Raw genomic sequence first — 23862 nt, 5'->3', positions numbered from 1 at the left:
CCATGATACATTTGATCAATTTCTCCTGCTTTTAATTAACTGTAAAACCTATAGGGCCAGCTTCTCACTTCACATTTCAACAGTTTGGCACATGGTGACAAAATGCTTACTGACCCATGTCATATGCAACATCATTTTGCAACCAAATTATGTATCTCTAAAAATACTTAAAGAAAAACAAAAAAACCAGGAAGGATATTAAAGATCTAACATCTTGTTGTCAGGCACTATACAAATGAAGCAGATAAAAATATTGGTGATTCACACAGACTTAAATTATTTTGGCTAATATACAAAAATAATTTGGTAGGATTGGGATTTTCTGGCACATTAATACTTCTGTTCATAGCGCAACTCCAAAGTGAACAATGCACATCATTTTGGTAGCATGAGAATATCCATGATGCATATTTTACAAGGTGGTCATTATTTTCTGAGTTCAATAGTAATCACTGTACCATCACTCATTTTGCTAAAAATAATTATGCAGTTTGTTTTCTATCTCTGAACAATATCTATGAGAAGTGCTTAACTTGATAAAAAATAATTCTTAGTTGTTTATCAATCATTCAGACTTCTGTAGCTATAAATGCTGATTTAAAATACAGCTGTTGCAGCATATTCTTTTTTACTGGTGTTTTACAGATTGGACAGCACTTCTCATTCTGAAAAGGGAAAAAAAAAAAAAAAAATTGAAACTTAAATAGTACTTATATTACTGTGTGATTATACATTATATAATCATGTGGAATTATATATTTTTTAATGAATTTAGAAGTAAATTCCAAAAGAATACTTTCCAAATTAAATCTACAACTTGGAACTCAGATTTGGAAACTATATAGTAAATTTTATCTCATAAAAATTATTTATATCTTTGAAATAAATTCTAGTATTTGAAATTTTGCAGAGTAGTTACAAATTGTGAAAATTAGAGTTATGTTATTACTTCTGTTATAACACAAAATGGAACCATAAATTATGAGGTTAAAAATATTCACTGAAAAACAGTATTACCTAATCAGTAATTAAATTGTAGCAGTAAAAAAGAATTTTACATGTAATTTAAAAAAAAAAAGTGATAAAAATGTAAGTTCTGTACACCAACAGAAGAAAACAAACAGAAGAGAATTTTTCACAATTATAAAAACTCATGTTTTATGAAAAATGTGTCAACAGGTGAAGGCAATAGCGTCAAACCCACAGGTCACCATGAGAAATATTTTGCCGTCTTCTGAGCTTCTCTTCTGTATGCACAATGATAATGGGTAGCTACAATGTTAGAAAACAAGAACTAATTTACTTATTTAATGTGAGCATTTTTTTCAAATTATCATGACTCTGCATTTTTTATGCACATTAAAGTATAAATTCCCTTTTCCATGCATCTCAACCTATAAATGAATAACAAAAAGTAACCCACATTTAGCCTGATTTACAGTACATGTATAGGCAGCATATGTCCTACCCATAGCATGAAGGTTTCAATATCACTCTCATTTACAGATAAGTTGGATATATTTGGTTAAGGAATCAAAAATTAACCAAGCTAAAAGAGTTGAGACCCAATAACCACTGTTATATTGTACTGGACTTTCTGAATGATAACTTCAGTAGCCCAAGCACCACTATGTTTCCAAAATTTAGAAGTATGCATTCAAACTGCATTTAACTATTTCTTAAGGAGATGGCATCATCTTCTTAAGTTTTCCCAGCTTGTCAAAGCCAATTTGGAAGAACCAAAGATGATGACAAAAAAAATTTACTTAAACACCCTCTAGCTTGGCTGTATAGCCAAGCTAGAGAGTGTTTAAGTAAATTAAGTGATAATAATAGCATATGAAAAAGGGAAGTTGTTGTTGTTTGGTTATTAGGAGCATTAGTAACTAAGGCCATATTGCTCCGGGATATGCGGTGGTCATTCCCTGACCTTTCCGCATCCTCCATATTTGGTGGTGAGGGCTCGAACCCCGGTCTAATCAAGTAGCGTGTGCTACGCACTGCTGCTCCTTCCTACCTGGCTACGGAAGAACCGAAAAAGGAAGTACAGTTTTAACCAAGGAATAAAATGAAATGTACAGAGCTCAATAAGATTGGAGGCAGAGATTCTGCAAGAGTTAAAAGTTTGATATGTGAATCTCAAATATTTTTTTTGCGCACCTTGTGATGAATCCATACACGGTCAAGGTCGATAAAGGCGATGAACTTGGGAGAGTGGCCAATGAATAAACAATAAAATATCATTAAATACAATATAATTAAATGATTTGGATAATTTAAAGTTAGTATGTTCCTCATAATTCAAAATCCTATAGTTATTTCAAGTTATCATTTTAAGTCTCGAAAAGGGACTAGAAAAATTTAGTTGGGACAAAGTACAAAATTGCAATGCATGCAAATACCAAATATCTTTTCACATGAAAGAAAACAAACTTCAGGTTAATTAAAATAATTTTACTAATGAAACTGTGTACAGTGTCAATCAGACAGTTTCAAGCTATCAATATACCGGTAACTCTTCAACTGGTGTCAAAAAAGTATGGTAGCATACAGAAACATTATAATATGTAATATCTTAGTATTAGTAGTGGCAAATGAAGCAAGAAAGAAAGCTCATAGCGCATCAGCAAAAAAAAAAAAAAAAAAAAAAAAAACCACCTCACCTATCCATCCCTTTCAAGAATTTATCTAGTTCTTCCTTGAATTTATTCAGACTACCCACTTCCACAACAGATGAAAGTTTATTCCAATAATCAACCACCCACTGTCTGATGGAAAACTTCTGCACATCTATCCTGCAACCAACCTTCCACAACCTGCGTAGTCTAAGGAAGAGGAAGAATACTACCAACATTAAGCTTACTCAATCCATCCAAGGCCTTAAATACCTCCATGATCTCACCGCAGGTGCCTAGTGTCCAGATGCTGCAATTTGCAGAACTGAAGCCTTTCTTGGTAAGAGCACCCTTCAACAATTTCATTGCCCTTCCAGCAATCTACATCCTTCTTAAAATGAGGCTTTCAGACCTGTTTATGATTACATCACAGTAATTTAATAGATTGTTCATGCACGACCCTTCCACCTTAACAAACCCTGGCATCTATTCAAGGTACCATTCTTGTAGAGAGGACCATATAATGCATTGTTAATCACAGACTCTACGATCTTCTCTATCATACAAGTCAAACTCACTGGGCTACAGTTGCCCAACTCCTCTCAGCACTATCTCTGTAGATTGGGGAGATATCAGCACGTCTTCAGTCCCAGAGGATCTTCCCAATGGCATTCTCATTTACATTTCCAATGGTCTGCCACACTCAAATGCAATTATGGCTTACATCCTCCCCAGGAGTATTTCAACCTTACCTCAGTAGCATTTTCTAACAAATGCTTCTCTGATATCATTATATCACTTATTTTGCAGCAATCTAACTCCTTAATGTTCCCAAAAAATACAAGTTGGTTTCAGTTGGAAGTATCATTGAGAAATAACTGTTCAGCTCATCTTACATTGCAACCAATTAAGGGACCCATTTGATGATTTAATCTCTCTTTTTTTTTCTTCTTTTTTTTTTTTTTAATATATATATTCACATAGTGTTTAGCATCAGACAACATTAACTACAAAATCATTTTGTAGTAAACGTTTTTGTAATTAACCCAAGAAACAGTCATTTGACATTCATTTTCTTGGTTTACTAGAAATGTGTTTATAGCCCAAGCTAACTTTAAACTACCAAAGAAATATCTATGACATGTTATGCACTGTTATTTGTATAAATTTAAACTAGAGTTGTCTAAAAATAAAAATGCAATTTTGTAGTTAATGTTGTCAGACACTAAGCCCTCAATATGAGAAAGCATAATCAGGAAAACTTATCATTATATTTTCTCATAATCAGCTTTTGCCCATATTACCTCAGTGATTTTTCAGGGAACAGAACAAAAAATGGGGTTGCTCACCTGTTAAATATCATACTTTTAATTTCATTTCTCTTCTGAATTTGTTTTCAGATAACTAGTTGAAAATGACAGACAAATGAAAACTATTGAAGGATTGTTTGGAAGTTCCATAGTGCCCTGCCTATTTCATAATGTTCAATCTTTATTGCAACTTTTCAAAATATGTGACATGAGGATCATGGTCAATTTTTTTTTGTTTTTTTAATTTTTATAACTGATAAATGCATTTTAGGAAATCAGTTCCTAAGTAGTATAATCACCTATTTTATTTTCTTCTCATTAATCAACCATGTGAATTTTCAGAAAAGTTTTATTGAATAATGGAAGGTGTTTTAACAGCAGAATAATGTAGTTAGCACTCTTTCCTAAAATAATTTGGTACTCAACGTTTTGAATATAAAATCAGCTAAGTAATAATGTTTCTAAAACTAATATTTTAGACCTGATCCCTGTTTCCCCTCGTCTCGCTATAAAACGTTACCAACCTGTGCACTCCTAATTCCTCAACAGATCAATAGCCTGTATGCACAGAATCTACCTACATTTATTGCTCAAATACTTTTATGACACTTAGGGTATGGAGCAGGAGCATTCAATGTTTTTATAGTATTTTCAATGGAAGATGGTGTGAAATAATTTTATAAATGTCATAAACAAAATAAAAATTTAATAAAAATAAACTTTAGTATATGCAGGATGGTTATAAAGTCCTTTCCCACTAATAAAATTAATAACTTAAAAAACTATAGATTTTATGCATTGTAATCAGTATATGTGGGTTTTTTAAAACGAGTGGTTCCCAACTTGGCGTGCCCCGGTAAATTGGTGTGTGCTACATCGACTTTAATGGCAGTGACTATTTAGGTGTGTCATAAACATGCATCTTTTAGCCTCAAGTGACTAGAGTGACAAAATATTGGGAGCCACTATTTTAAACAATAAAAATTAGTTCAAACTTTCACCATCAGGGGAGTGCCCAAAGTGCTTAATTTATAAAAAATAGCACAAAGGTAAATTTTTCAGCAGTCTTTATTGATGATCACATCTCCACATGTCACCATGTGTTGATTAATTCTTTTCTAATAAGCAATCAACACAAGGTGACATGATTTCCACAGCTGCCTTCAAAATTTCTGATAGTGTTCACTACCCGACAGATGGTGTCTTTTCACATTTAAATATGAAAGAGGTGAAGGGAAATTCTGAAACTCTGTAAACAGTTTCAGACGTCTCGACAACCATAAGTCTGCTGGATTTAGGTTGTGAAATTGTGTAGGCAAAAAATGACAATTTACTCTTCTGTGAAGGTTTCTTGTAGGAAATGTTTGATATCACTACAGTGTGTGTAGCACCATACTGCAAAAAAAAAAAAAAAAACTCCTGCTTCCATTTCACTTCATTAATCTTCAGAATAATTTTGGTCTACAATAGTTAAGATATCATGTGACATTAACTGTGCATGTCTCAAAATGCCCTCCACTGTTTTAAACTGGTTTCTCTGATCGCAGTCATTCCTTTTTATAATGAATGCCAAAGGTATTTTGTTTATTGGACAGAAAAAAATCACTTATCCCTGGTGATCAAATTTTGAACTACTTTTTTCTTGTTTTAAAAAAATCCCACATATACTGATTATAATATAAAAAACAAAAAAGGGGGAGGGGAAAGATTTTTCAATACAACCTATAGTTTTCAGGTTATTAATTTTTAAAAGTAGGAAAGGACTTTATAACCGTTATATATAATTAAACTAGTTGATGTAATGTCCATCTTACCTTCAAGAATTCTTTCCAACAAAGCATACAACAGACATGGCTGCATAAAGCTTTCAGAGGGACTGTGGCTTTCTTTTGGCAAGCAGCACATTCATAAGCTTAAAATTTAAATAATAATAATAAATATCCAAATAAAAAATCCATATTAATTTGAACAAAAAGATATACACTTTCATAAGTTTTCAAATGAATTTGCCAAAAAACAAAAATTAAAATAAAAAAATAATAAATAATAATATATGGATAACCTGCAAACTGAATAATCCCAATACAGATAATTAATATTTTATATTTTTTTTGTAAAGAGAAATTATGATCATAAAAATCAAGGTTTAATAGTAGTTTGTGTTTTTCACTATAACCAGTACACTAGCCCATCTAGCACTTGCAAAAATTTCCAGAATGACCAGCCAACAGAAATTCACAAATTGGAATCCAATAAAATTAGCACTTGATTACAAAGCTCAAAACATCTAATACAGGGTTTCCCAAACTTTTTCGGACTACCGTCCCCTTTTAGAGCATATATTTCATCAGCAACCCCCCTCCATAAAGTCAGTCAAAAATGATACATTGAAAATTAAATTTTAATAAAAAACTATTTAAAATTTAAGCATTTATTTTATAAACAAAAATATAATTGTACAACAGTATCTAAAAGTACTTGATTTATTCATATAAAAATAATTAATGTGCAGGATGGGTCTGATGCCATGAGACTAATTTTTCCACATCTGGCTCAATATTAGTAAGCAGCATTCTTAAATCGCCCTGTTCCACTATTTGTAGTCAGTTTCTCTTTTTCGTCAATAGGTCCGTAACGGCACTAAATTCACATTCAACTAAATATGATGCTGGAAACACAATTAGGAACTTTTTCACAATGGTCCATAATCCAGAATAAAGATTTGTTTATAATTTGTTGCTGCAACTAGAAATGATGGTACCCGTTCTTAAATTTGATCTTCAACTCTTTTTTGGTTTTTAATTCAATCAATTCTTCTTGTAATTACATTACTGTTTCCTCAACACCTGAAAATGGATCTAAAACCCAATCTGGAATCTTCTTGGCAAGAATATCTGAAAATCGTTTGGAAAAGTCCTTATGTAATGCTTCCATATGATGACAGTAGACTTGAATGTCATCATCATGTATTTCTGTGCTGTCCTTCAGTGCAGAAAGACTCGGAAACTGGTAAAATTCTACACGTCCCAAGTTGCATTTGAACAGAACAAGCTTTGAAACAAATGCAGATATAACAGCCTTCGTTTTAATCAAATTCAGTTAATCTCCTTGCATCTGAAAATTCATTTCATTAAACTTGAAATATAAATCTGACATATAAGCTACATCGCTTTTAAACTTTTTCAAGTTGTCGTGCAGGGAAGAATCTCTGTTTTCAAAGAATTCTAAAACTGTCTCAAAAAGACTATAAAAGCGACTCAGACAGGCACCCTTCGACAACCAGCGAACTTCAGTGTGGAGTAGCAAACGATTAAATTCTTCATCGTTTTATATGCACAACTGGCTGAATAATGTCATTGAGATAACTGTTTCTGATTTTGTTAATTGCTGTAATGACATACTGCAATGAGCAATGCAAGCAATCACTAAGTTTTTTTGCAACTAAATGTTGTCGATGATTCGCGCAATGCACCGCCATTACATTCGGCACTGCACCATCGACGGAGCTCCATCAGTTGCAGCTGTCATTATATTCGTAAGAGGAATCTCTTTTTCTTTAAAAAACTCTTCCACAACAAGAAATATCGACTCTCCTTTAGTATCTGTTACCAAATGTCTGGCAAATAATACCTCTTGAGTTAATTTTTCTTCTTTTATAAACCAAACATAAGCTAACAATAAGGCTTCATTCCCTGGTAGAGTTGATTCATCCAGTTGTAACGAAAATTAGGTAGTCCTCAAAAAATTGCATAATGTGTCTTCCACATTCTTGCCCATTTTGTCAATTCATCGTTGTACTGTATTATTGCTCAAAGGATTTTCTTGATTATGTCAGTGGCTGGCTTGTGCAACACTGTAGAATCTCACTAACAGCTGGTAGAATTAATTCTTCACCAATAGTATGTGGCTTTCCAGATTTGGCAATCAGTAATGAAATGTTGTAGGAGGCACGTAATCCATCATTTTCTTGCTTTGATGCATCTGAAAACATACTTGACAACGTCAGTTGTTTGCAAAATTGGTCTCGAAGTGCTTGAAAATAAGATAAATCTTTATTTGTCATGTCAACATGAATTTTTTTCAAGTGTTCTCCTAATCTTGAAGGTTTCATAGATTCATTGGAAAATTGGAAAACACTTTTTGGCAAATCAGGCACATTGGTAATAGCTTGTTTGCAGGTGATGGAATGAAGCCATACTTTAAATATTCGATACTATACTGCCTACATTTCTTCTTTGGTTCTGCCATGGTATGGTTATATCTGTAAAATATACATTATTATAGATATATGCATTATTACTTATTTTATATTTTATTTATTAAATAAGATAACGTTATCACTGGTGGCTTAACACTGGTGACAGTTTTACGAACAACCACTAATTTCTCTAATAATTTCATATTGAACTGATTAGTCTCTCCAACAGTTAATGCCAAAATTCTACAAAGAAAGAAAAAAATGTACTTACGAAATGTCTGAATCTGGGTAGAGTAATAATACTAATAATGAATAACAATACGTAGCACACTATGTATTGCTGCTACCGCCATGATGATGCCGCAAAAGGGTGTAGTAGTAATAGCAATAGCACACACACACACACACAGCATCAAAGAGCACAAGGTCTGTACATACAAAACCAGCTGATGCACACCAATTTATTGAAAGCTAGCCTCAGGTAAGATTATATTTATAGTATTCTGCATTGGGCTTGACAGAAGGTGCACGATCACTCGTTGCATCGCGCTAACATCATGCATGTTTAGTCATGTTTAATCGTCCCAAAGAATGAAACACTGGACTCGACAGAAACTGTGCAAGCGCTCACCACACTGCGCGTGTTTAGTCCTGTTTAGCCTGCTCGATTCATATGGTTGTGACTTTCATGTTTTCTTGCCATGTTACATCGAATGTGAGAAGCACTATTTCGATACCTCCTACACATAAAGTCGTATGCCTGAAAAGCTGATTTTACAGTAGAGCTGTTTGAAGTTTAATGATAAGCTTTTTGTTTCAAAATAAATTTATGTCGATTTAGTTGTGATTAAATTAGTTAATTAAGTTAATAGAATTCTTTAAATCAGAAAAATGGAAAATATTTGAACTTCAAACAGCTGTACTGTAAAATCAGCCTTTCAGACATATAACTTTATGCGTAGGAGGTATCAATTTGTATTCTTTGCCCCTTTTGAGCAGCCTTGCATCCCCTTGCCTTCCAACGGTCCCCTAACTGCCACCTTGAGTTTTCTAGTGCCCCCAAGGTGGTGGTAGCACCCACTTTGGGAATCACTGATCTAACACATCATAATATAGTAACCTGTTATCTGTACATAGAAAAAGCAGACAAAGAAAAAAAGAAATGGGTAAGACAGCACACCATGCTGTCTACCCATTTCTTCAGAAAAAATTAAGTATGAATTAAATAGTTGAATTTTAATATAATAAAAATTTTTTATTGCCTCATCCAGCAGGATTTTCAGAGAAGTAGGTATTGTTTTAATTGCAAGTGCCTATTTGCGTAAAATAAGACTGCTGCTACTTTTTGGTACTTGGAATCATATTACAATGACTGCCATTTTCACGACTGGTGTCCAAGAAGCATCTGAATACACATCAACACAGTTTTTACAATTAAATTCATGGTTTTGTAATTAAATTATTACAATTATTAGCAGTGGCATATGATGCAAGAAAGTAAGCTTATACAGCATCAGGGAGAAGGGGGGAAAACATTCCTGCATCGCCTGTGGAAGATGGAAGTTTGTTTGTTGAAGTTGTTTGAAGGCAAACTTCTGCACATCTACCCTGCAACCAACTTTCCTCAATTTGAATTTATGCCCCCACTTTGTGTAGTCTGGGCAAGCGGAAAAATGCATCAGCATTGAGCTTGCTCAACCCATTCAAAGTCTTTAACAATTTAAGCAGGTCACCTTGCAGAGCTTGATCTGATTGAGATCCTAGTGCCTCCAGAGGTTGCAATTTGCAAAACTTACCAAGTGGTCAGTTTTGCAATTTGCAAAACTGACCACTTGGTAAGACCACAGCTTTGCTCCCATCACTAATCTCATTGCCCTTCTCTGCTCCCGTTCCAAAAGATCCACATCTTTAAATGAGACTTATAGATCTGCATGCAGTACTGAAGATGCAGCCTAACCATTACCTCGTACAATGGGATAATCAACCTCTTTATTCCTGCTACCAAAGTTACTGTATATTATTGACACAAGCCATGAGCTGCCCGGACAGCATGTCTGCATTGATCAGAGAACTTCTTATCTGACTGCACAATTATTCCATGTTTTTTTCATTTTCCTACTATCCTGAGTATAGTACCATACATTTGGTTCATAAACTGAGATTACTGCTACCCATAAGCAGTACTCTGCATTTGTCAATGTTAAACTTGAACTGCCATTTCTCAGCCGATCTACCTAATTTTTTTAGATCTTGTAGCAGCAACTTATCCTGATTACTGTCGTTATCCACCCTATCAACTTTTGTGTCATCTATAAACTTAGACATTATGCCTTCATCAATATCATTAATAAATAAATAAAATAACAATGGGCCCAGCAATGAACCCAGGGGACTACACTAATAACATTAGTCCATGAAGAGAAGTGTCCATTAATAATAATCACTCTCTTGTCTTCTCACACTCAACCATCCCTATCTAGAGCAGTAACTTGCCTATACCATAACTCGTAATGCCAAACTGCTCCAATTTGCACAGCAGTCTTTTATGTGCAACCAGAATTTGTTTATGCAGTTGAATATTTATTCAACACTAATGTTGCTTTTTAAAGACCTATAGTAGACAAATACTAGCAGCACAGAAAACCCTGATACATCAGCAGACTGATCTACAAAGTGATATTTTATTCATCATAACATTTATTTTCCTTTCAGTTTTGAAAGCTTCAAATTTTTTGTACTACCTTTGCTTATTACTTTGTAGAGAAAATTTTGGAGATTTGGTTGGCAACACTGAATACTCTCCAATTCATTCAGAGTTCCTAAATGAAATTTTCAAGAACACGATGGTTTCTAACAGTTACCCCGAGGCATACAGCAAAGGACTAGCATGACCTCCAATTCCACCTGATTTAAAACAATGTGTTTTTACCCATGGGGTTATCTCAAAGACAATGTTTAAAAAAGAAAGCAATTGAAAGCAACTGAAGATGAAATATTTTCTATGTCAGCAGAAACAATGATGCATGTTCTTCACAACTAACCAGTCTGACTATGATATGCAGTGAACATGTTGTGGCACAAATGTCCCAACACTGATGTTCAAATTAACTTTTAAACAATATTTTATGTTCTTCTGATGAATAAAATGGCATTATGAATAAAAAAAAAAAAAAAAAAAATCACCCTTGATGGGTATTCATTCAATTACCCTCTAATCGAATGAATACCCATTGCTTGATTTTCAGTTGACAAACCAGCAACATAGTCCTGAACACGACATCTGACAGCTGTACTGCATTATTTTTTTTATCAGATTCCAAATTACACATGCACACTGCAATATCTTTCATGTGAGGCTTGATAAGTGTTTTATCAATGGTTTTAGCCTACTTGTTATAGCTCTTTGCACTTCTCTGAAAAGAGCTATAAAAATTGGGCTATAACCATTAATCCCTGAAGAACAATTTGCTACTTTAATCCTAATCTGTAAGATGCTTCTGCTGCACTTTGGTTGACCGTTTTGGCAATTTTAACCATTGAGAGTTTACAGTTTTCACAAAAGTCAAAATGCTTCTTTAAAAAGTTTACATCGTCTATGTATAGCATGATTAGGTTCCAAATGATTTTAAAGTTTAGCAAGGGTCAGCATTAGTTAATATTTTGTTAAGAGCCACGCACTTTACATCAGGAGCATCTTTATTTAAATCCTATGAACAACATCATTTTGCAAAGAAATGCTACGTTATTTTTGCATTTCTTCTATGTATAGTACATTCTTCTTACAACATTAATAACTCTATTGTCAGGGAAATAAAAAATATATTTTGCAAAAAAGGATAGGTGGGGTAGGACCAGGGTATATGGCTACCAGGGGCAAAGGTTGATGATATAGAGGATAAAAGGCAATACTACTGTACTAATTGACACTAAAGATATTAAGAGCAGGCAACCTGAGAATTTACTTAACAAATGCAGGGTAGTATTAAGAAAAAGTGCCAAGTTAGGATAATTTGAAAGTGTTGCAATTCTGCTTAAACGTGATAGGAGGGAGCACATGATGAAGCTTTGAGAATATAAAACTATAGAGTGAATCAATTCAGCCTTGGAGAGATTGTGAGAGGCTGGTTCATCAGGTAGAACTTTTACAGCATGGTCTGTGCTTGTTAACAGGAGAGAATGTTTTTCACAGGAATGAGATACACTCAAATAGAAGGAGTGCAAGAATATTTGCTGATGCTATTGGGACAGTAGTAGGCAAGTCAGAAAACTGTTAGCTTGAGGAAATACTTGCACTGCTTCTACTGGTACATGTATCAGGCTGGAAAGCAAGGTGTTGACGATTACAAGACATGGGTGAGGAGACATGCTTATTGGATAAGTTAATACATCTATAAACTTAGACATTAGACTTAGACTGTGTTGGAGTTATTAAGAACAAAAACACTAATGCTAGGATTATAGTAAACAAATTTGATGAATTTGAAGTACAGGCTGGCCTCGATTGATGTGATTAATTTGTCCCGCGAGCACATCGCGCAAAACGGAAATGCATTAATCAAATATAATAATCAATAGGAAAAATTATAATTGGTCCTTGACCTTCTGGAATGTCTATAATGAATTTTAAAAATACCTTTTAAATAATATTTTAACTGTATACAATGTAAAATATAATGAAAATAATTATGGAATTAAATGTTTATTGCATAAAACAGTAGTTCCCAAACTGTGCACTGCAGAATATTTTAAATTTTCGAGGGAAACACAGCGATACTCAACATCTGTCGGACACTGCGCGAACTACTAGCTTGAGGTAGTTCACAGTTTCAGCATTTCTTATTAAGTTCTTTGGACCTAACTACTAAATGGAACCGTTAGGTATTTCTTTTGGTCCGGGTGTGCCGTGAACCGAGAAAGTTTGGGAACCTCTAACAAAAAATACACAATGAAGAAATTACTGTTGCGGAAATATTTGAAAAGTGTTGACTTTCTCTTTTCATCAATCAATTTCCAATAGCCGACAACAATCTTCTCTGGGCCCTGGCGAAATAAATATTGCACAGAATCTCAAACCTTTTGTTTGAGGGTCTCTGCAATAAGAAAGATTTCATCTAATTCTTTCACCGTTATCTCCTTCACGGTAACATTTTGATCTGGCTCATTTAAAAATTTGAAGTTTTAAATGCAAGTCTGCATTGACTTTATTAGCGGGAGACAAACAAGTAACACGCTTTCTTCCTATGGCTGATGGAACACACCGATGCAGGCAACAGGCAAACGTTTGTTTTTGCCTGTCCAACATGCGGTAAGCTTAACGCGCGATTCAAATCTTTTTTAACTATCGCATAAAAAAAAAAGATCGCGCTAACTGGAAATTTGCATCATGTAAAGTGGTCTAATTTTTTCAAATAGCGGTAACTGAAACACTCGTTAATCAAACCTCGCATTATGCGATGCCTGACTGTACTGCTTAATTCACCAAATGTGAACACTGTAGGGATACTGGAGATATGGTTCACTCACACAAACAATGCAGAATTTCAATATGGTGAGTAGAATGTTGTGTACAGAAAGGATAGGGAGGAGTTATGTTCTTGGTTAAGAAGCACACAGAATATAAGGCAGTGCACCCAGTAGACATGGGTGATTAGTGAAATGTTAAATCAGTTTTGGTGACATAAGCAGTGGGAAAACAAAAATGACTGTGATGAGTATAATAAACAGCTATATAGACAAACAGAGTTGGCCATAAATCAATATTTTAAAATAAATTATGGGGGATTTTAACTTTACAGATATTGACTGCAACTTGTGAGCTGGTCACTCTCACAGTAGCAAGGGAGTAACCAATAAATCCAAAAAAAAAAAAAAAAACACAACAAGTGGCCTTTTCTGGATTTAATGGATGACTATTTTCCACAACTTCATGTTATAGAGAGCAAACACAAGAAAGCAATATTCTTGATCTGATTACCAGCAGCGACCCTTCCATGCATTAGGAATCTCCAGATAAAGGAACCACTAGGTGAGTGTATTTGATGTTGGATCTGCTTAAAGATATAAATAACTGCTTTGAATGGTAAAGGGGAAGGATTTTGCTTTTGTAAAGGTGCTGCAATGATCTTAGCCAGGTTTCAAATTCTATTCAGTGAAGCCAACTGATGATGTCATTAATTAAATTCTATATGGAAAGCACAATGGGGGTTAGCAAACTAAAGAATATTAAAGAAACCTCTGGCAAAGAATGCAAAGAAACCTCAAGCAAAGAATGCAAAGAAAATAAGCAAACATTTCTTTACTTAGGTAAACAATTAGATAGTATGAATCAGAGCTGTAATACTCAATACGTTCTACATTGATATTAATATTTGTAAAATAATAAGAGGAGTTTACCTCAATATAGTACGTAGAACACTTAAAACGAAAAAATCGAAAACTTACATTAGAGTAAAAAATAAATAATTAAAAATCAATTTAGCACAATTCAAATCAATTTAACACAATTCAAAATTAAAAAGAATCTAACGAAAATATTCAAAACGATTTTCCTTCCTGAAGCTGACAACGCTTTTTGACCGTATTTCGTGACCACAGGAATGAAAATTCAATTTTCATTCCTGTATAGTAAAGCATTTTCAAACACATTTATTAGGACAATTTTTTTCTTTTTTTTTTTTTCTTTATTTATTTATATCCTAAAAATGCATCCCACAATTTTTTGCACATACTTTCAAAACACTGTATTTGAAACGTCTCCACACTTGTTTAGGATACCCTAAAAATAGAACTCAAAAATAGTTATTCAAGAATAGCAATTAAATTATTCCGTTAAAAGTATTCTTTTTGTCACTGTGAATTCCAGCTTTTATATACCCACTGAGAAAATAAAAATACATTAATTGAAGAACACTGAACATAACATTATTCATTTTAAATCATTACCCTGGCCCATAAAAAGTACTTTTTTCTTTCTTGAGAGATGAGAGTCACTGACCTGTCTTGGCAAAGTGGTTTCTTTTGCTTCTTCATCATTCTTTGTTAGATTATCTGAAATCAACAATGATTATATTTATAAATTGTGGTTAATCAAGATAACAAGAAATATTTTTCAAGTATATTTTTTAAAAAAATTGAATCTATAAGATTTCATGTTATTTCACAACATATCAAAAGTATATCAAAATTAAAATTGTTACTTATTTTTTTTCTTTTTAAATTTTTTAGATAAAAGTTTTAAAAAAATTGTTCAAACTTTTTTTTTTTTTTTTTTTTACATCTAAAAATTACTGAATATTTTAAGTTCATTTTCATGCTATCCTACCTTGAAATGTAAAAAAAAATAAAACTTCCCTTTCCACTGATTTCACAAGACTTGGTTCAACACAAATCTGGCTTTATAAATAAAAAAAATCTCAGATATTTAAAATAAATTTTAAAATTTCAATAAAGCATGTGTATTGTAGTTGCCTTTCTCATATAACATCAGTGTCCTCAAAACCTTAATTTTTTATGTTCAATGGACATATTCTTTTTTTTTTTTTTTTTTTTGTTATATAACTTTTCTCCACACAATCAAGGCTAATAAGAATAACAGTGATTCTAAAGACACTAGTGTTATGTAGTTACAATTACTTAATGTCCTTCCATACCATATGGAAAAGGCCTAGGTTTAAAAAATGAACTACACTCCTGGCATTAGTGTGCACTCCAAAAAAAAAGAGAGAAGTGATGTATAACTGCACTTAAACTGGCAGTAGTGACAGGTAACTTGAGAGGTGACCTTTGAAAGTAATGTACCTGCATTAACAGTTAATGATTAAAAATCTGATATATATTTTAGGCCTTCCCAAATAATGTATAGTCAAAAACTTTTATTGCAATAATTTAAGTGATATTTTTTCGGTTTCATAGAGAAACTGCACACAAGAACTTGTTAGGTTATCCTACACCATGATTTCAACTATTTGGCTTTTTGCCACAAGAGTAGCAATGATACCAGACAAATGCCAATGCTGTATTTATTTAAAGTTTCAGGTTACTTGTTTTTCTTCTTCCAATAGTTCAAAAACACAATTATACAAAAGTCAATATTCTCTCCAGATGGCCACTACGTTAGAGAAGCAAGATATGTAGTTTCAAATTTTGTGCACTGTGAGACATGCCAAATTTGAAATAATCTTAAAACTAGAAGTAATTAATAGTACTCAATATATATATATATATATATCCAATATTTTAAATTAAATAAAATAAAACATAAGCCAGTAGTATGGCAAAAACTGTTTTGTTTTATTTTATTTAATTTAAAATATTGGATGTATTTTAGCTTCATATGGAGGAATTGCATGTCGCTGCCTCTAATGAATGCTTGATTATTTATTTATTCACTTTATTATAATTTAACTTATGTTAATATTTAATATAATTCAATGATAGTATATATACACACAAGCAGAAATACAAGCCATGTGCACGTTTGAAATTTCATGCATTTAACGATCTTTTAAATGGGAAATGGAAGATAATAAGAGACTGATATTTCTATTCTATATCTAAAACAATTTTTTTTTTGTACAGCAGAATTCATTTATTTATTTTTTTTTTATTTTTTTTGTTTTTTTGAAAATAAAAAGTGTAAAACATACGCATGTTTTAAAATTTTAAATTTTTTATTAAAACTTAAGAAAAGAAGTATACAAGACAACTACTGCAATCGATTAAGAAAAGATGAAATATTGGCACTGTTTAAACAGAATTCAAAAAACCCAAAACATTTTCAAAAAATTGAAGAGAAAGTTTGACACCTGTCAGATGACTCACCACCATTTTTTCTAGATTTTGGGCACCATCCCACCATGTTAAGAAAGAGTAAACACTGTTAAGCAATATAAATGCTGTCAATGCAGCCAACTGCTAACTGACATGTGTTCTCAGCATAACTAAATGAACAGTGAACACCAACAATGGTGATTTAAACTTCCTAGATATTGACTGGAACTTGTGGATTGGTCACTCGCACACTAGCAAGACTTTCATGGATCTATTGGATTGTTTTCAACAGCAACACGTTGGAGAGGCAACCAGAGGGAGAAATACTCTTGATCTTGTTATCAGCAGAAATCTTTGACAAAGGATGCTAAGAAAACAAGCAAGGACTTCTTTACTTATATAAACTGTAGAAAGAAGGGGATGAATTAGATTGGTCCACGGTATCAGTGGTTCAACTGCAGATGATTCTGCTAGGATAGCAAACAATCTGAATGAGTATTTTGCATCTACATTCACAAAGGAGGAGTTATTAAGGGAGGAAAATGCCAGAAGTTCATCAAACTATAACAGGGTGCCTAATGGTTTTGTAATAACTGAGAGCAAAGTGGAGGAGAAATTGTTTAAGATAAGAAAGGCATCTGGTATGGATGGGATCTATTCAGCTATATTAAAGGAGGTAGCAAATGAAGTAAGCAAACACTTAGCCATAATTATGAGAGCATCCTTGACTGGAGATTTGCAAATGTGTTTTTTTTTTTTTTTTTTAGGAGCATTAGCAACTAAGGCCACATTGCTCCGGGGATATGTGGTGGTCATTTACTGACCTTTCTGCATCCTCCGTATTTGGCAATCACGGGCTCGAACCCCAAACTAATCAAGAAGCGTGTGCTACGCACAATTTGCAAATATATCCCCAATTCACAAAGGATGGATCTAAGGGTGACACAAGTAATTACAGACTAGTTAGTTTAACTTCTGTTCTGGGGAAAATAATGGAGTCAATGGTTAAAGATGTATTGCAGGATCATCTAGACAAGACTGCAGCAATAAGACTGCTAAGGGAAAGTCCTGTTTGACAAATCTGATTGGATACTATGATGTGGTTACAAAGGAACTGGATGCAAAAAATAATTTTGATATCATATACTTGGATTTCAGAAAAGCTTTTGACCTGTTGCACATGGAAGACTACTGTACAAATTGGAGCAGTATGGCATTAAGGGTAAGTTGTTACAATGAATAAAAGGGTGGTTGAGTGGGAGAAGACAGTGAGTGGTAATCAATGGATGCTGTTCTTCATAGACTAATGTTATTAGTGAAGTCCCCCAGAGTTCAGTGTTGGGCCCACTGTTGTTTTGTATATTTATCAATGATATTGATGAAGATATATCAGGCTTGATGTCAAAGTTTGCAGATGATACAAAGGTTGGCAGGGTTGTTAATGACAGTAATGGCAGTGTGCAACAGGATCTAGAAAATTTAGGCAGATGGGCTGAGAAGTGGCAATTGAAGTTTAACATTGACAAATGCAAAGCACTGCATGTGGGTAGAAGTAACCCCAAAGAAATGTACCAACTGTGTAGTACTACACTTAGGATGGTAGAAAATGAAAAAGTCCGGGAAGTAATTTTGCAGGCAGATATGAAATTTTCTGAGCAGCGCAGACAGGCTGCCAGCACAGGTCATGGGGTATTATCAATGATATACAGAAATTTTCTAGTAGGGAAAAGGAAGTGATTATTCCTTTGTATAAGGCAATGGTCAAGTCACACCTTGACTACTGCATTCAGGCCTGAAAGCCTTATTTTAGGAAGGATGTACAGCTGCTGGAACGAGTAGAGAACAAGACTGGTGAGTGGAACAAAGGGTTGCTTTTACCAAGAAAGACTTAAGTTCTGCAAATTGCAATGTCCGGAGACTAGGCAATTGAGGTGTATAAGTCATTGGATTTGATTGAGCAGGCTCAATTCTTATAGGATTCTTCCTCCTGCTCAGATTACAAACCTGAGGGGGCATAAATTCAAATTGAGGAAAGATAGTTATAGAGCAGTTGTGCAGAAATTTGTCTTTAGCCAGCAGGTAGTTGATTGCTGGAACAAATTTCCATCTGTCATTGTGGAATTTGATAGCTTAAATAAATTCAAGGAGGAACTGAAGAAACATTCAGAGGGAATGGATGTGTGACAAATTATTAGAGGAAGTGTCAGACAGATGACGTGGAGGGGGAGAGAGAGAGAGTTGTTGTTATTTGGTTTTTAGGAGCATTAGCAACTAAGGCCATATTGCTCCGGGATATGCGGTGGTCATCCCCTGACCTTTCCGCATTCTTAGTATTTGGTGGCGACGGGCTCGAACCCCGGTCTAATCAAGAAGCGTGTACTACACACTGCAGCTCCTTGAGAGAGAGAGAGAGAGAGAGAGAGAGAGAGAGAGAGAGAGAGAGAGAGAGAGAGAGAGAGAGAGAGAGATTTAGCTGGTGCAGTATAAGCTTGTTTTCTTGCATCATTTGTGTACTACTGATAATACTAAGTTTAGACACTAACTTTGTATCTTGAAATTATAACATTGTAGTAAGTTTTAATTTGTCATAACATGTACAGTGATTCATCTAGACATGGTAATGCATCAATTACCAGAATTTCTGCAATCAGTGTGAATTGGTATATGTTGAAAAGATGTTTTGTCACATTTTAAAATTAGTGATTTTACTGAGCTGCAAATTTGCATTAAATTTTGTATCAAATTGAAGAAAAGTGAAAAGACCTATACAAAATATTAAAAACAGTTCTTGGAGAGGATGTTATGTGCTGGTCAAATAATTTTCAGTGGTTCACAAGGTTTAAAGAAGTCACTAAACATCTGTCAACCATGATCCTTGCTATTATACACTGCCCTACCATTAATATCAGGATGCTCCCCCAATGACAGTTGGCCACATCCTACCCAAGCACCACATGATAGGTAAAACTATACATATGCTCAAAGGTCTTTGAGGATACAGTAGTATGACTGTGGATTCAAGATTAATGCTGCAATTAACAGAATTAGTAGTTCTAGCACAGAATGATAATGGGGTGCCACACAAGGAATCGGTCTGTATGTGATATTTCAATGGCACTGAAGATCCCTAGGTCAACAATTGGTGATGTGATCTGCAAATGAAAGTGGATAGGTGCTCAAACCATCACAAAACAACCCAAAAGCCTTTGAAGTTGAACGGAACATACATGACAGAAGAGCCCTCCAAAGAATTGTCTGCTCAGAACACAGGTCAGATTGTCACGCGCACGCGCGCGCGCACGCACGCACACACACACACACACACACACACACACACACACACACACACACACACACACACACACACACACACACACACACACACACACACACAAGCCCTCAGTGAGATGATTGGTTCACATTTTAGTACCAGTAAAGTGCACAGGATGCTGCACAACATGGGTGACAACAGTTGTGCAGTTGTCCACAGTTAATCACTCCAACCAATGCCAGACACCATCCATCTTGGTGTAAGATGCACCGTTTTTGGACCATAGGTCACTGGAAAGCTATGCGTTGGAGTAAGGAATCTACAGTTCTACTAGCCTCACGGTCATACCTGGGTGCAGTGAACACCTGGAGAAAGCTACCTGCCAGACTGTACTGTCCCAACAATGAACTCTGGAGGAGGCAGCATGATGGTCTGGACTGTTTCTCATGGTTTAGCCAGGGATCATTGATTTTTTTTGGACAAAATCATGAATGCTGAGGTCTATTCAGACATCCTAGACAATACTGTTTTAGTTACGGAAGTATATCAGGGAAGCCCATACCAGTATCAGCAGGACAATGCTCCATGTCATACTGCTTGCACTATGATGAACTGTTATGAGGACATAAGCATTGAAAAGTTGGAATTCCCATCCAGCCATCCTGACTTCTGTCAAACAGAGAATCTCTGGGATTAAGTGGTTCATCAGGTGTGTGTAAGGAGAGACTGCCCAAAACACAGAGCTGAACTAGTCCTACTTTGAAGTCTGAATGGTAGAAAATATCAGAGGAATTCTATAAAAAACTGGTGGAGAGTATTCCACAGAAACTAGAGACTATCATAAACACTAAAGATTTTTGACACGTTATTAATTTTCCTGCAAATAAAGATTATTTGTAGATATGCAAGAATACACTGACCCACCATTATTACCATTATTAATGGTGTGACTGTGTATATTATTTGTGTTTATCTTATAAAATAGGTGAAAATGTTTCTTAATTAGCCTTGTTGTTGTTGTAATGGAGTTTTACGACACATAGGCTGCCACGGCCATACTGTGTCTTTCAAATGGTTAGTACGAAATATTAACGTTATTGCAATAGGTGTTATATACCTATAGTTTAGGAAGGTAAATAGTTCTGTTTTATTAGCATCATTTCTGAGAATCTGTATTAATGATAATGTTGACTGTGCTTTAGCAAATGGTTTGAAGGTTACTTGGCCTTGGAAATTAATAAAAAGTGAGAGTTGAAGTAGAAGACTTTTGCCACCAATGTATTAATTGTACCAATATAAGATATAACACTGATATTCCTTTCTGAAATTCCACAGGAATATAATTAATATTAGAAGCATTTTTATAAAATGTTTTTATTTGTTATGGATTACAAATTTACAATAATATGAATGTACCTTTAAACATAATTTTATAAGGCAGAAGTTACCAGAGTATGGGCACTTGGTTTTTTAAGGGGCATGTTTTGGTTTATTGAATTGTCTTTCCTTTTCTTCCCCCCTCCCTACTTTTACCATTTCACTAATTTTATTTCATTCATTTCAATCTTTGAGATTAAATGTATTGAACTAGATATTAAATTATAAAAGTACAGCCAGGCCTCGCATAACGCGAGTTCGATTAACGCATTTTTTAGTTACCGCTATTTGAAAAAATTATACTACTTTTCACTTTACACGATGCAAATTTCCAGTTAACATGATCTTTTTTTTTTTTTTTTATGCGATAGTTGAAAAAGATTTGAATCACGCGTTAAGCTTACTGTGCGTCAGATGGGCAATAAACAAATGTTTTCCTGCTGCCCGCCTCGGTGTGTTTCATCCACCATTGGAAGAAGACGTGTTACTTGTTTGTCTCCCGCTAATAAAGTCAATGCAGATTTGCATTTAAAAAATTCAAATTTTTTTTAAATGAACCAGATGAAAACGTTACCGCAAAGGAGATAATGGTAAAAAAATTAGATGAAATCTTTTGTATCACAGAGAACCTCAACCAAAAGGTTTGAGGTTCTCTGCAATATTTATTTCGCCAGGGCCCAGAGAACATTGTTGTTATCGTCGGTTATTGGAAATTGATTGATGAAAAGAGAAAGTCAACACTGTTCAAATATTTCCCCAACAGCCATTTCTTCATTGTGTATTTTATGTCAGAGGTTCCCAAACTTTCTCGGTTCACGGAGCCCTTAGTGTCTCAGCAATTTTTTCACAGCGCACCCAAACCAAAAGAAATACCTAACAGTTCCATTTAGTAGTTAGGTCCAAACAACTTAATAAGAAATGTTGAAACTGTGAACTAGCTCGAGCTAGTAGTTCGCGCAGAGTCCGACAGATGTCGAGTATCACTGTGTTTCCCTCAAAAATTTAAAATATTCCACAGCGCACAGTTTGGGGACCACTGTTTTATGCAATAAACATTTAATTCCATAATTATTTTCATTACCTTTTACATTGTATACAGTTAAAAAGTTATTTTTAAAATTCTTTATGGACATTCCAGAAGGTCAAGGACCAATTATAATTTTTCCTATTGATTATTATATTTGATTAATGTGTTTCCGTTTTGTGCAATGCACTTGCGGGACGAATTAATCGAGGCTAGCCTGTATATATACTAAATTTTATGAAATCTGTTGATGTTTACTTGTTTTGGAAGGGGGCATAAAGTATATGAAATATTGGGGGGGGGGGAAGTAAGGTATAAAAGTTTACAACCGCTGGACTTCTGTATCCAGTAACAAGAAATCAAATAAACTGCAAAAAGGTAACACAAAATATAATTTCATAGTGCAGTATGTGATATAAAAATAGTGTAGCATTATTATGCTACACTATTCTTATATTGCACTTAGGGGTTTTTTTTTTTTTTTTTTTGTTTAGTACAGTATTTTTAACTACAATGTGGAGATCATCTACTATTATATTTATTTTCATTGCAAAGAGGATGGCACTAAGTACCAATTCCCGAGGGACTGCTTCTTAGAATAATGTAGAAAACCACTAATCTTACTAGAAAACATCTGACTAAATCATAAGCACAGTCGGGTATGAATGTACCAGTGGACTTCTGTATATCATCCAGTAACAAGAAATCAAATAACTCGCAAAACAGACAGAGTAATAAGCATTACAAAAATTTGGGTTAATAAAAGTCTTACCAATTCCATTTTGATTTGACATGGTTTCTGAGAAGGCAGCATTCCACAACTTTAAAAATTCACTCCTTTGTCCACTAGAAACTACCAAAGAAATAGCTGAAAATGAATTAAATAATTATATGCTTTATTAGTAGCAGCAATGAGACTATCACATTAAGTGATTACTATAATATTACGAATTTTTCTTGAAGCATCATATAAACAGAAAAAATATATGCACCTCCATATACAGGTGATCATCAACACTGATCTGCTACTTATGTTACTACTTACCCTGGTCTCATTCACATTAACATCACTGTTATCTGCACTCTTTGTTTTTTCTCTTTCTTTTATTTAATTTAACTGTCACATCAAATTTATTGCTGTATTTGCTTTTCCAGATTGTACTACCAGATTATTCCAGCAATCAATCAAATTTTCATACAACTTACAAGTAGACTCATTGTTTTTCCTACATGAGCAATATTACAATTTTTTTTTATAATGTCTCATCAAAACTATATTAAATAATTATTGAGTAAGT

General features: G+C 34.1%; 1 long non-coding RNA gene across 1 annotated transcript; it reads right to left on the bottom strand.

The window, feature by feature from the left end:
• Positions 1 to 620: 620 nt before the first annotated feature.
• On the bottom strand, positions 621 to 23432 carry LOC150081712 (uncharacterized). Its single transcript, XR_016547253.1, has 4 exons — positions 23337 to 23432; positions 15118 to 15170; positions 5740 to 5837; positions 621 to 665 (listed from the first exon to the last, which is right to left on the bottom strand). It is a non-coding gene; the product is annotated as an uncharacterized LOC150081712 (long non-coding RNA).
• Between the last annotated feature and the right edge of the window lie 430 nt (positions 23433 to 23862).

Source organism: Mastigoproctus giganteus, chromosome 8, assembly GCF_048544385.1.
Source record: "Mastigoproctus giganteus isolate SK-2022 chromosome 8, ASM4854438v1, whole genome shotgun sequence".
In the NCBI taxonomy this organism is placed as follows: Eukaryota; Metazoa; Arthropoda; class Arachnida; order Uropygi; family Thelyphonidae; genus Mastigoproctus; species Mastigoproctus giganteus.
This window is presented reverse-complemented; position numbering and strand designations above follow the sequence as displayed.